General features: G+C 41.5%; 1 protein-coding gene across 1 annotated transcript in view; it reads right to left on the reverse strand.

The window, feature by feature from the left end:
• The window catches only part of BCL9 (BCL9 transcription coactivator), a 93,568-nt gene extending 81,069 nt beyond the window's left edge, over nt 1–12,499 (reverse strand). The window contains exon 1 of the mRNA XM_052636950.1: nt 12,399–12,499. The gene's annotated coding sequence lies outside the window, so the exon portion shown is untranslated. The remainder of the gene's footprint in view (nt 1–12,398) is intronic.
• Between the last annotated feature and the right edge of the window lie 500 nt (nt 12,500–12,999).

Below are 12,999 nucleotides of genomic sequence, written 5' to 3' on the forward strand. Positions count from 1 at the left end.
GTTTCTTTCATCCTAAAATCAGTAAGATGATGCTTTTTTTTTTCTTTTTTTAAAGCAACATTTCTTTTCCAAAAGGGAAGTGGGGGTCAGACATCAAGGTTACCATACCCAAAACCAATCCAATAAAACCAAGAATACAATTAAGTTCAGTTCAATAAACATCTCTGGGCATCAACCACCTGTAAAGCAGGGACCCTGTTGGGTATTTTGAAGGACACACAGATGACTAGAACTCAAGGCCCTGCCCTCTTGTTTATTACCTATTAAGGGATTTGTGATAGCAAACACATATAGATATTATGACCATTCCAAGAAAAGAACACAATAACATGGATACCATAGAGTTGGAGAGATTTCCTGCTAGAAAGTGAGAAAGACTTTGTCATAAGGTGACATTTGAGCCAGATCTTGAAAAAAAAAAAAAGGATGAACATTAAGACAGAGCTTGGGAAAAGGGGACTTGAGCAAAAACCCAAAATAAATCAAAACGATAGATCTTTTTAGCTGGGTTTCTGCTGCTGCTGCTAAGTCGCTTCAGTCGTGTCTGACTCTGCGTGACCCCATGGTCGGCAGCCCACCAGGCTCCCCCGTCCCTGGGATTCTCCAGGCAAGAACACTGGAGTGGGTTGCCATTTCCTTCTCCACTGCATGAAAGTGAAAGTGAAAGTGAAGCTCAGTCGTGTCTGAGTCTTCCCGACCCCATGGACTGCAGCCCACCAGGCTCCTCCGTCCATGGGATTCTCCAGGCAAGAGTACTGGAGTGCATTGCCATTGCGTTCTCCGAGCTGGGTTTCTACCTCACAGAATAAACACAAGTATGGACGTTCTCAGTACAAGTGGATAAGGTCCATAAGTGGAAGACGTCTTCTTGGCCTCTGTAAACAGGATTAAGATGTGGAAACTCCATCTAATTAACAACCTGAAAGGACATTTGGAAACAGACTACCAATCACAAATAAATTTATGGAAAACAAGACAAAAACGTTTTCAATTAGGACTGTCTCCAAAAAAATTTCAGAAAGCCTGATAATGTATGTAAGGAAAACTGGGAATTCCCAGCTACAGAAAACAATCTCTAATCGAAGTGTAGATGGATAAATGACCTATGCGCTCATACCTAGTTAATACCACTCAATATAGCTGAGAACAGCTACTGGTGTACCATTTGGCCATTGGAGGGATTTGCAGGCTCTTGCCGGATGGCTGGACAACTACAGATCCCCCACTGAGGATGCACAGAATAGAGGATTCCACATTCTGATCCCTTCAATAAAAATATACATAATTGTAGACCAGAAAAATACCAACATACCTCTATGATTTTATCCTTTAATTTTAAAAATCATTTTTAATTGAAGTACAGTTGATTTACAACATTGTGTCAATTTCTGCTACACAGCAAACTGATCCAGGTATATACATACATATGTTCTTTTTTATATTCTTTCCCATTTTGATTTACCACAGGATATTGAATCTAGTTTCCTGTGCTATGCAATAGGACCTTGTTGTTTATTCTCTATGATTAATCAGAGTAGATGCTTCTCTACTTTTAGTCAAAGAATTTACTCTTTGAAATCCTATAATCTAGCCATATATTACCACAGTAGTTATCTTCTTTATACCATCCTTTATGAAATCCTTGGTGTGAAGAAAAAGGAAACTATAGAAGGCAGTACTTCCATATTTGTCCCCTCAAAAACCATTGCAAATGCCATCTCCATCACGAAGACTTCCCAAGTTCCTTCCACCAACATACTCTTCACCACCAAATTAATGTTCTCTCTTGACTCCACAGTTCTTTCATCTATTGCCCTCTGCTTTATCACTGGTTGGGTGAGTATCAATCTCCAGCCACCAGAATGAAAGCACCTTAAAGGCAGGGAGCCAGCCTTCCTCATCTTGCATTTCCACAGTGCCAAGCCTATTTTTCATTGCCTGACACACAATAGACATTTCCAGCACGTTTGTTAAATCATTTCAGCAAGTCTGAGAGAACTTATTTTAACATATTTCAATTATTTAAAAAAAATTTTCCCTTTGTACCCTTTCCAAAGTTTGCCCTTGCAATCCAATCATGACACTCAGATTCAGATACAGCACAAGTGTGTGTATGGCTACCACTATTCTTCATCAGCGTGCAGCTCTGGTAGTGAACTACAGAACTACTGCCCTAACCAAGACCTTGGTCTTGACTCAGTCATACTCATTCATCAATTCTGCGACTTTGGAAAACTTTAGTCAGACTGGCCTAGGTTCAGACAGACTTACACCCAAGCTCTGGTTATCACTTACTAGATGTATGATTTGGGGCAAGTTGAACTTGCCAACCAACTTCCCAACTCTAGACCTCAGTTTCCTCAACTAGGAGATGAAGACACGAACAGTATCTATCTTGGTTCAAATATGACAACACAAGAAAGGGTTTAGCTCGTGCTTTCCTCACAGCAGATACCAATTAAATATTATTAGTGTATTCTCACTCATAAAGTAGAAATAACACATGAACTATATAATACTGTACTTGTACCTCAATAAAAGAAAAAGTAGAAATAATACAAGTCCTGTGGGATTATCCCAAGGAATAAATGATATGACAAGGAAAATTTTGCTCAGAACATTGTTTAGTCAATTCCTTCCTTCCTTTGTGCTAGAATAATTGCTACAATTGACTGAGCACCTAAGACATTCTAAGTAATGTGTACCAGTCACTTTAAATATATTATGCCATCTAATTTAATTCATATAATAAGCTATTGAAATAATAATCATTAACCTATTTTACAGATGAATAAATTGAGTTTGAGAGAGAATAAATAACTAGCCCAAGGTCACATCACTAATTCATGACAGATGGTTCCAGAAGCTAAAGTTAAGAGGGATCAAGTACAGAACAGAGAAGAAGAGGGATAAAATACAGGAAGAAAGGATAGGCAGAAACTCCCTAAAAAGCTTAGTATTCCTATTTATCCTCACTCTGGGCCTCAATTCCAGGATTATGCTTGTTTTTTAAACTAGCCTCTGGGATTCATGTCAGTATAGTCTCACTTTCACTATTTATCTACCTTCATTCTTTAATAAATGTATGAAATGATGCCACTCATCTGAGAACTAACTCTAATACACTTCCCTCTCCCAGTTTCTTTCCTGGTTATAAAGTTGCTATTTGTTCCCATGGTCTTCTTATCTCAGTTATACTAATCATCATCCATGAAACATTTTAATTTTTAATAATCTGGTTATCCTTAATTTCTCAGACTTCCCTAATGGACTCATAATAGATATGTCAAGTACATTTGTTGTGAGCTATACGGAAGGGAAGATGGCCCTTCCATAGTTCCTACTAAAAGGCAATCCAGTTTTATACTGACTGACAACCCATCTGTTCCTACCCACCACCCTCTGCCACAGCATCCTGAACTAAAGGTGCACTTCTGTTCCGTGGGCAACTCCAATCATAGACTGGTTAGAGTCCTATAAGACAGGGCAATGAAAGGCTCAGTTGGATTCTTTCTTGGGAATCTAAATTAGGGAATTCTGAGCGAATGAAGCAATTCACAGGGAACACTACAAATGAAAGAATATAAGGACAGAAGCCTTGGGGAAGAAGTCATGAAGGAAGTAAGGGAGAAAGGGTGTAGGGTTCTCCACATGGGGGGTCCTTGGCAAGTTAAAGAAGCAACAGTTAGGTGTAAACAAAAGCTATGAGATTGAGTGATTATTCAGAATAACGTTAGAAGACCAAACCAGCAGGCAGCAAAAGCAGCTCAAGGAAGGCAACAAAGGAGCCTAAAGAAAGCAAACACACCCTGAGAGGACAGGACTGATGGAAGACAGAAGGTGGTGCCTAGAGTTTCTTCAGTAGCTCAGAGATTTCCAGTTCTAATTCCAGGTTCCATCTGTGAGCATCCTCACAATGAAAATCCCTTTTCTCGAGGAAACTTCAGTGGTCCAATTCTTTGCAACCAGAATGCCTTTGTTAGAGGGTTCAGTACTTAAAACCCTTTCTAGAAGAGAAAAGTTAGATTGTACTATTCCCCTTCTTTGTTTCAGATGGGTCACAACTGCAGTTTCCTGGAAGACAGTCATTTACCTCACTATCCTCTGATTGTCCTGACTTCCCCAAATCTCTCTTTATTTTCCATGTACTGAGGTAGAATAAACTTCTCTTCAGCTACCACTATCAAGACAAACTTCACCAACTCATTTGTCATAAGGGATTCTTTGACATAAGGGCTTCCCAGGTGGCTCAGTGGATGAAGAATCCATCTGCAATGCAGGAGACGCAGGTTCGATCCCTGGGTTGGGAAGATCCCCTGAAGAAGGGCAGGACATCCCACTCTAGTATTCTTGCCTGGAGAATCCATGGACAGAGGAGACTGTCAGGCTACAGTCCATGGGGTCGCAAAGAGTAGGACACGACTGAAGTGACTGAGCACACATTCTCTGACATAAAAAATAAACTCTTAAGTAAGGGAAGCACAAGGTTCAAGAGTGGGAAGCATGGCAAAAAAGCTTTAGGGGAGAAAAACTGGACACAAGAAATAGGAATGTTCAAGGGTAAAAAAATACTTCATTATGAATATGTAATTTACCTGCAAACGAGAAGAGTGACTACCCTAATATAAGAAACTTCCTGTTTTTTAAACTTGGGACATAAGATTATATAATCTAAGCCTTTTACCTGCCATTCTTTCTGTATACAGTAAAAACGTTTATCCATTCAACAACATTTATGGAACATCTGCTGTTTCACCCTAAGCTAGGCATTAGGGGTACAAAAACCAAAGACAGCCCCAGTCCCTGATGGGACCACAGCCCAGAGTAGAAGCCAGATCATTCCAGTGCAGTGTGATGAGGGCCACATAAGTACATGACCAGCCCAGGAGCAGAGGTAGGGTGCTTTGTTCCTTGGACACTAAGGAACTTTCTGGAAGAAATGGCCAGGATGCTCTTGAAGGAGCAGCAGGAGTTGGCTTGGAAAAGACAAGGCACAAGAACTAAAATTCTGCCTTCTTTATTTATTTATTTATTTTTTTAATTCTGCCTTCTTTAGAGTATGGTTGTCTTAAACAGCCCAGTGTATCATGGATTTCAATATAATAATTCACCACTCCAGGCACCCTCAGGGTAAGTGTGTCCTGGACCTGCATTCAAAAAGTCCCTTGTCCATAGACCCTCTGCAAAGATTTCCTCCTTAAACATGTACTAACTACACAAGCCCCAAGTATAATAGACAGCCCAATAAATCTAGTGTTAGGCAAGATAAAGTTACCTCAAGATTCACAAGTTTCTCTTCTGAGCAAATAAAGGCTTGGCTTCTTTCAACTGTCATTACATTATTGTTAATTTTGAATTTGTGCATTTATTTTTCAAGAAAAAGAGTGATTCTGGCTTTCATGGAAATCAGTAAAGTTCTCCAAACCTTTAGATTAGAGGCATTTTGAATCTTCAAGTGAATATCATAAAAACACTTTTGATAATCATTTATATTATTAAAAATTAGTTGACCACAATAATATGTAGAATATTATTTTCCATAATAGTTTAACATTCACCAATAACCAAACATTTCACGTATATCTACAGAGTATATTCTTATATTCTAAAAAGCATGCCATTATACTATTCTACAAACCTATTTCTGTTTTTCCATCTTAAAAGTCAATAATGCTTTTCTCCTATATATCTACTTCTAAGGATTGATGTGTAAGATTAAGCAAAATACCCAAAATTAGAAAATTTAAGCAACCAAGAATGAAAGAACAATATAAGTGAAAAAAATCATTATATGTTGTTTTCAAAATTCTCTTCTCCAGATAGAAAGTAATTACATCTTATACACTATTTTTTTTTTTCAGATAGAAAATAAGACCAATTCAAAGAGAGTCTGTGATTTACTAATTGTCAAAGCAGCCTTGAACTGGTCACTCTTGCAACAAGCCAAGATGATTTCTAAAACATGGCAGAAGAACTTACTCTGGGATTCTAAAAATTGCATTAAAAGCTGCTATGTGAAATTTTCCAATTACATCTTTCCAAACCTTTAACCAATTTCAAAAGAACAGTGCAAGGAATTACTCATAGAAAACATGATTAATAAAAACGTCATTTACTCTCGTTTTTTGTCCCACTCTTGGGTGCACTTTAGAAGCAATTTATTACTCACATTCTAAACATATCATATATATATATATATATATGCACACATAATTTTATTTATTTATTTGTCATCACATCAGCAAGTCTTCAGCAATATCCGTCAGGAGTTGCATATCATAAAGATCATCAACAGTCCTGTCATCCCCAAAAGCATAACATTAAACACACAGCGTGTATCATAAACACTATAATTGCTTAAATTGGTCCCTTGCATCCTCAAAACAACATGTAAACACAATGCAAAAAGGAATTTCACAATTTCTATGAAGAAGCATGAGAACAGTGAAGCTAAGAGATGTACCAAGTGTCCGGCCATTTTAAATTCATACTTATTATACAGAAAGACGTATTCAAAATGCATGTCTTTTGAAAATGGTTCTTAAGTCTCCTTCCACATGTGTCTGCATGCTGACTGGCAAATTCTCTTGAAATTCATAAGTTAAAATCCTACTTTTCCTTATTGTGCTTTCCACTTCAAAATGTCAACACAGTTTGGATGTACAGGAACAAATCTCATACACCCACAAAATTCACATTTCCCCTTTTGGTAACCATAATTCTTGAATTGGGCCTTGTGTAAGGTGACTGAAAGACCAGACTCATGGAAGATCCTATTCATAGAGTCAGAAATACTGAATAACAGAACTGGAATGGAATTTAGAGAGGATTAATCCAATCCCTTAATTCTACAGTGGTTTTCCAGGTGGCACTAATGGTAAAGAATCCACCTGCCAATTCAGGAGACCTGAGACGTGGGTTTGATCCCTGGGTCAGGAAGTTCCCCTGGAGGATAGCATGGCAACCCACTCCAGTATTCTTGTCTGGAGAATCCCATGGACAGAGAAGCTTGGCAGGCTATATATAGTCCATGTGGTGGCAGAGTCAGACATGACTGAAGCAACTTAGCAAAGCACAGCACTTCATTCTATAAGACGTCCAGAGAAATAGATTGGCAAAACCAACACCCAGAAACTGGTCCAATGTACTTAGCAAAAAAAACAATGTAATTATTAAATTGTGTGCTTAGTCACTAAGTTGTGTCCAACTCTTTACGACCCCATGGACTGCATGCAGCCTGCCAAGCTCCTCTGTCCATGGGGATTCTCCAGGCAAGCACACTGAAGTGGGTTGCCATGCCCTCCTCCAGGGGATCTTCCCAACCCAGGGATTGAACCAGGTCTCCTGCATTGCAGGTGGATTCTTTACCATCTGAGCCACCAGGGAAGCCTAATTATTAAATTAGAATTGGAGAATTCCTCTCTTTTGATCAACATTCTAAATCTTAGTCTTTAAAAAAGGGGCCAAAACTAAGGCAGTCAGGAACTTCCCTGCTGGTCCAGTGGTTAAAAATCTGTCTTTCAATGCAGGGGACGTGGATTCAATCCCTGGTTGGGGAACTAAGATCCCACTTACCATGGGGAAACTGAGCCTCTGTGCCTCAACAAGAGAGCCCTCACGATACAACCAAGACTCGACACAGCCAAAAATTAAATAAATATATTTTAAAAACTAAGGCAGCTATCTTAACGCCCTCTCAACACAGTACCTTTGACCTGAATAGCATGGTGATTGCCTCACTTCTTTGCTTCTCAACTCTTGAAGAGATTTAGTCTAATTGGGAGATTTAATCAGATGGCCATCTTGCCCCTTATTTTCTTGTGCGTCTTTAGGTGAGTCACATAACCTTACTCAAATAAACAGAAGGACAACAAGAGTACTTAACTAAACAATATTATTAATACAAGAGAAGTCTGGGACTTCCCTGGTGGTCTCGTGATTAAGACACCGTGCTTGCACTGCAGCAGGCACAGGTTCGACCCCTGGTGGGGAACTAAGATACCAAATGCCACATGGTGCGATCAAAAACAGAAAAAAAAATTATAATAGAGAACTAAGCAGATATCATTTTAAACTGCATCAAAATGTCAAGACTTAAAAGAAATGTAGAAAATTTCCATTTTACATCTTATATGTATGTCTCTTGGGGGTTGGGAGGACACAAAATTCCCTTCAATAAAACTACATGCAAAAGCAGTATTTGTATCTAAGGCGTTTGAGGAATGTCTTGCATGTTGTATTGGTTTTACCTTCAGCAGGACTTCCCTGGTGGCTCAGACGGTAAAGCCTCTGTCTACAATGAGGGAGACCTGGGTTGGATCCCTGGGTTGGGAAGATTCCCTGGAGAAGGAAACGGCAACCCACTCCAGTACTCTTGCCTAGAAAATCCCATGGATGGAGGAGCCTGGTGCAGGCTACTGTCCATGGGGTCGCCAAAAGTTGGATACAACTGAGCGACTTCACTTTCTTTTCTTTCAGCAGGACTAAAGGCTCTAGCACTTTTATTTATGCAAGTATCCACCCATTGTACCTTTTTAAAATATCATCACAATCTTTGTTCTTATTTCTCTAGAGGTAAGGATGACCAGGATCACTGTTGTCTGGCTCCCTAGCTCTGTTAAATGTTTTCCCCAACCAGATTCTTATTTTATTCACTGTTTAACTCCCCACTCAGATTACTCCTCTCTTTGGATTACCCTTCCAAGGCAACTCAGACTGCCTCCCCCAGAGACAGCTCCCCAGCGAGTAACACAGAGTTGGGGGGGAGTGTCTCAGAAGTGATCAAAGACTTGCAAATGAAGTCATACAGCTCACAGAAGGCAATGGCCACAGGTGCCAAATGCAGACGACTACCCAAGCTCCGGAAAGGGTAGCTGCTACAACTACCCTCACTGCCTAGCAACAATGGGTACATAGAAATGCCTCTTTTCATGTGACTTGACCACACAACCTGTGTGGGTTCCCAGAGGATAGGCACCAAACCTATGATTTACGTGTGGGTGGGCATATCTGTCTTCCTTTTAAACTACTAAATTAATCTAAATAAGGATGGATTGACAACATTGAAGACTTCACACCTGTGAGTACCAGAAAAAGACACAATGTAGAAAACGGTGGTATAAGCGTTAACACAAATCTGCCTCCAAGGAAATGACTGGCATTTCACCAAAATATTCTCCCCAAACAAGACCATAAACGTTGGGGTTGAGGGAATTCTCCTACCTTTGACTTCATAAAACCAGTGAGATTTTAGCAAATCAACCAAAAGTGGACCCACTGAAGAGGCTTTAATTCCACCCCCCTGCCCTTTTTAGATATGTGTGCTTGTTGGTTGGAATGGGAAAAGCCATTTTGTACACAAATGTCTTTGGAATTCTAAGATGACAGTGATAATGGTGATGTGTCCTGCAGCTAAGTGTTTAGTATCAACTGGAAGAACTATAGAACAAGTGCAATGAGACAAGCAAGAGTCTCCCTAAACACATGCCCCCTCCAATGTCTATTTGGTTTAACCGCGCACAGAGGCTATAGCTAACGTGAATCACCCAGATAATGACTGTTAAATAGGCTGGCTCACAATGAGTATGAAGTTATTTAATAGTATATGTGTAAAGGGTTAGCAGACATATTTGTGACTCTTTTGTATTGTGTGGAGGAGGGTGGAGGGAAAGAGAAAGAGGGAATTTTCTGCTGTCTTTACAAACACTGGACTCTATGTGAGTGGAAATGCTACCAGGGAATGGAAGTTGGCCAGGGGTAATAACCTAGCCACAAAGCCAAAAAGACAGTTTATGTCTAATTACAAACTTCAGGTCAATGACTTATACAACTTTATGCCCTGTATAACAGCATCTGCAAGCCGTTCAATGTATATTATCAATATTATAATTACTACTTTGCGTGGTTCATGTTGATTACACCAATAAGACTGCAAGTTTTTTGAGAGAAGTGTAGGTGCATCTGCCCTGTTCTTTCCCACATCCTCAGTTCTCAGCAAGATGCTCAGCACATAGCAAGTGCCCCTGAATATTAGTTGAATAAACAAATGAATACATGTATGAATTCATGCAAATTCATGTTGTGACGCATATTTGCCACGTCTGTGCCATGAGCAGGGCTGAGTGTGCTGCTACAACTCGTACAGCAGGCAAAACTCCAAAAGGTGCCCATCTTTGGCTGGCTCAATGCTGGGACAGACAAAATCAAATGTGGAGGCCAGGGAAGGATGGTTGGCATAACAACTGACCTGCAGGGCACTCTGAACCCCAGGGTATGGTCCAGATGCAACTACACTTGCTTTGAGCCCCTTCAGATCATTGATGATCTTCTCTGGGCTTTTGTGTCCTCATTTAAAACTTGAGGAATAATCTTTCTTTTCCCTTGCAGTTCTGAAATTCTAACCTTTTAGGAAGATTTCTGGACCCTGAAATCTTGCCAAAGACAAACCATGGTAAGACCTTCTGCTTACAAAGTTGAAAACAATTTCTAAAATATGAAGTTCAGTTCTGGTTCAATGAAATGCTGTGGGGCGGGGGGTGACTTCTTGCCAGATCCAAGCCAGTTAATACCTTCTCTTCATCCTTTTCCACACCCAGAAGTCAGGCTCTCTAGGCCTCAATGGGAAGAACATAAATATCCTCAACCAGAGCTGGTGCTTTGCTTCAGTCTCTAGCTATCAGAGGGAGTTGGTCCGATAAACATTTGCAATTAGAATGGAAGGAAGCACAGCCTCTCAGACTTTTACAGTTTTTTTTTTTTTTATGGACAAGTAGGAGAGTCACAGAAAACCTAGAATTAGGTAAGAAAGAGAAATTCCCCCAGAGAATTCAGAGAGAGAAACAACTGAGAGCCTTGAAACAATCACTGTATAAGAACAGAAGAAAGGAAACCCACAATTTGAGAAAATAAGCAGACATATTTTTCTTAAAATTTTTAAAAATTAATATTAGGCACTGATTTTAGTCCTCTAGTCCCATCTCTCAAGATGTCACTTTAAAAAGCAAAGGTTTTATCCACAAAACCACCAGTGAGTAAACAACCTTCACATTCTTACCCTCACACACACACAGTAAGATATTTACTTTCTGATAAACAGCATTTGTAAATAAATCTCATTTAATCTCTAGAAGCCACAATAAAAATCTTTAACCTCCAAGGCAGAGTTTACAGATGTGTCTGCATGCCCTGCCAGAGCCAGAAAACACAAGGTTTTGAAAAAACTCCTATAAAGAGAGACACATTTTCTCTCTCGAGCATCTTACATTGACCTTCTTCTTCTTCTTCTTTTTTTTTTTTTTTAAATATGTACCAGGGAGGAGAAAAGGGGAAAACCCAACCCCTCCTACCCCATTCTCTGTACAAATCGGCCAATAAATCTAAGGAAAAGACACAAGAGAAAAGGACAGAAGCCAACAGGTGGAAAAAGGCTTTTTGTTTCCTTAGAAATGCTCAGACACTTGATCTGTGTTCCCGGTCTATTTGTCTCAGGGTGTCTTAATGACGGTTTTATTATCATGATGATGACGATCAAGAACAATGATAACACTTCTACTTTGTGATGCCACAGCATTGCTAGCTCGAAGATTTCTCAACGCGTTTCAGACAGAAGGGTATCTGTTCCGTTTTTACCGGATCCCAGAGAGGCGGGCAGCATCCCCAGGCGGCTCTCTGGATTTTACAGCCGGGGAAACTGAGGCACGGGGCCGCCCACAACTCCTTCACGGTCTCTACACCAGAGAGATCCCTGAGACGGGAAAAGTTTCTGGATCGTCTTGCGACAGAGTTCTCTCAGCCTCCCTCCTTGCCTGCCATGCCGCTCTTCCTCCCGGAGAGTATGGGCTCGGGTGGTAAGGATGGGGGTACCTCCCCTTCACTACGAGGCACGCCAGGGCAGGGTGTGGGAAGTCCACACACACGCACACGCACACAGGCACACTCGCACACACACAAAGCTCCGTGTAATCTCTGCAGGCACTCGGCGGAGCCCCCGCTGGCCCCTGCTCAGCCTGAGAATGCACAGCGCAAGCTTGCAAGGAGGCCCTCCTTGGACTCCTGGTTGGGGCTGCTCTGAACGAGGGCTCTGCCCTTCTCTGCCTCTCTTTCAGGCTGCTCTCTCTCTTTCCCCCCTTCACGCCCTCCAATCTCACACCCTCCTCCCATTCCTCTCCATCCACCCCTTCTCCCCCATCAACCCAGAGGCGCAGATCGTGTTACTGGGGTTCCCTAGAAAGAGGGGGCCATCCCCAGCCCGGAGCGCCTGCAAAGACTTCCAGGGGCAAGGCTAGAGCTCCAATCGCAGGCTCCCAGCGCTCCTCCTGAGCAGCGCAGGAATGAGACCCCCACTTCCAGGCACGGGCGAACCAGCCTGCCACAGAAGAAGGAATTGTTAGGGCTCTTACCTTTTTTATGAGGAGAAATTCTGGAGAATCATTTCAGAAACTGAGGGGGGAAAGTGAATGAAGACAAAAAAGACCCTTTTCCTGCAATCCCTGGCCTCCTGGTATCAAGACACTAGGACAACATCAAAGCAACTTAGGGGGAACACTTTAGGGGCCTATTGTCTGCTCTGGTCTGATCTGTTTTTCTTCTGACTCCCCCTCTTGCTGCGGTGACACTTGGTACGGCCCAGGCATTCATGCCAAGTAGCTTTCACACATGGAAGCTTGTCTCAAGCAATTGCTGACAAGCCACAAACAAGACATTCTCCCTCCCTTCTCAGTGCCCCCCCACTCCTTCCCCCTCCACCTTTTCCTCCCCCCTCCTTGTCTCCCCTCCTCCTTTCTTCTGAATGCAAACTAAAACTCTCCAGTGACAGGCAGGCTCGCAGGCTTGGCCTAGCTGCGCAGGCAAACACACACACACACACATACACACACACACACACACACACACACACACACACACACACACACACGCGTGCGCGCGCGCGCGCTCTCTCTCACGCAAGCAGCTCAGCTAGTTGCTGCTGCACTGGTGGAGTTAAGAGACAGGAAAAAGCCT

The sequence above is a fragment of the Budorcas taxicolor genome, chromosome 3 (genome assembly GCF_023091745.1).
Source record: "Budorcas taxicolor isolate Tak-1 chromosome 3, Takin1.1, whole genome shotgun sequence".
Taxonomy (NCBI): domain Eukaryota; kingdom Metazoa; phylum Chordata; class Mammalia; order Artiodactyla; family Bovidae; genus Budorcas; species Budorcas taxicolor.